Source organism: Monopterus albus, unplaced genomic scaffold, assembly GCF_001952655.1.
Source record: "Monopterus albus unplaced genomic scaffold, M_albus_1.0 scaffold155.1, whole genome shotgun sequence".
Taxonomy (NCBI): Eukaryota; Metazoa; Chordata; class Actinopteri; order Synbranchiformes; family Synbranchidae; genus Monopterus; species Monopterus albus.
Window position 1 is genome coordinate 756,920 of NW_018128035.1, and position 2,102 is coordinate 759,021.

The window sequence follows — 2,102 nt, forward strand, 5'->3', positions numbered from 1 at the left end:
GCTCGCCTGGAGTCGTCGCCTGTCGTCCCTAGCGGAGGGCGGAGCGGGCTGGTAGGACCACGGCGGAGGTGAAGCCCTCGGCCGGGCTCCGGTCCGCCCCGCGTGCGGGTGCTGATGTGGGTCGGAACCGCTCCGACGGTCGCTGTCATCGGTGTGGTCCGAGACGCCAACCCCGGAGCTGGGCTTCTTCTTCGGGAGAATTGTCATAGTGGAGCGTGTGAGGGGGGGTAGGAAGGGGGTCAGAGGATGAAGAGTCCTCCCTTTTTAGATCAAATGTTTCGGTGTGTTCGCCCTCCGGCCCGCCCGTTTGGCTCTAATCACCGAGCTAAGGCTCTTAACGAACCGAAACGGGCGACAGAAACCACAGCTCGATTCCCTTTCGACGGTTTAGCTGAACAAAAACAAAACGCGTCTCCCTCTTCCCGATCTCCTGCCGACCAGTCCCCAAAACATCAACACAATCTGACGGACGGCAGGGACGTCACTTCCTGGTTGGACGTCCCTTTTTTGCGTCAGCACGTTAATCGGAAGTAAAATTTATCTCAAATTATTATTGTTTTATCCTATCTCACTTACTGGTCTGGTATCATTTTACAAAAGGGATCGCACCGAACAGGAAGTGTGTGACTTCCTGTGAGCTTTTTGCCTGGCGAGTCCCAGCCAACGGGCGGTCCCTGGACTGGGGAGTGGGAGGTGACAGGTGAGGGTTGCGGGATGGTTAGGATCGGGGGAAACCCTTGGACAGATTTCACCACCCGAGTCTTGGATGGGACCACCTCAGGGCGTGTTCCGAGTTGCCTCGCAACCGGCGCTGAGGACGCTGATCGGTGATGAAGAACAAAGAGCCACAGCAGTCTGAGGTGTTCACATCCTGCTCAGTGAGAGCAGGAAGATCAGCGCAGTGTCCCGTCAGAACCAAAACCTCCAGGAAGAACAGCTTCCGCTGACGTCAGTCCTCGGGGCGCCACCGTGTAGAGAAACGTATACACCCAGCAGAAAACTCGATTCAGTCAACACCGGGGCCAGTTAAGGATCTGTGGCTCATTTTGGCGCTTAACAGTGCGTTTGTTCATAAGGAGTCGCCTGAGAAAAAGAAAAATGCGCCACCGCTGGACTTTGCGCGTGTCTACCTTAAGGTGTTCCCGTTCAGGGACCAAAAATCAGGAGGAGAGGATGGGAATGTATACAGATACCATCAGCACCTGATTTACCATCAGTGCGACAGAGCTGATGGTAAATCAATTAAGTCAGGCTAGTCAGTTAAGAACATGCTTGAGGAGGGAGAGGGTGTTTGTAAATCTAATCGCTTGCCAGAGGAGAATGTGAGGGACTTGTACACGCTTTCAGTTCATTTACAAACTCGGTGTCGGTAAATTCGAGTGCAGCATTATTTTGCGTGTCGGAGGTTTAGTAAATACCCCCCTGGCTTTGGCTCAAAGTTAATATTTGATCAAATCAAAAATCATCCGGGCAGAGAAGTTGACGTTTTTCCCTTTCACACCCAAACCTTTGCATGCTCCTCTATACGTCATTACTAAGCGCCATGAGCAAACCTTTGCATGCTCCTCTATACGTCATTACTAAGCGCCATGAGCAAATTTGCATGCTCCTCTATACGTCATTACTAAGCGCCATGAGCAAAGGGCTTAAACAGCAGCCCTAACCTTGATCCTAATCATTCTATGCTATAATCAAAGCAATCCCTACCTCTCTCTTATGTTTGATTAAAGGGTATTTAGGTAACCCTACTCCAATCAGCCCATCTCTCCCACAGCTTTAAATTGGAGGCTGTGCTTTAAATCAACTCAAATACCCAAACAAAAAAATGAAATTAAGAAATATCCTAAACAATATCTCGCGCCCCTCTTCTCAATACAGAAATTCTATCTTACAATTCTTTCCAAAGGAAACTGTTTGCTTGTTACGAACAAAGTATTTTCATTTCCCTGTCGCTCCAAAAGCCAAGGAGCTTCATTTTAAAACCTTGAATGACATATATCCATCCAGTCCTTTGTTGAGACATTGATTTGGTATTGAATCCAATAACTGTGTATTTTGTGACAGAGGTGAAAATGCAGAACATCTTTTTTTCCAATGTACAT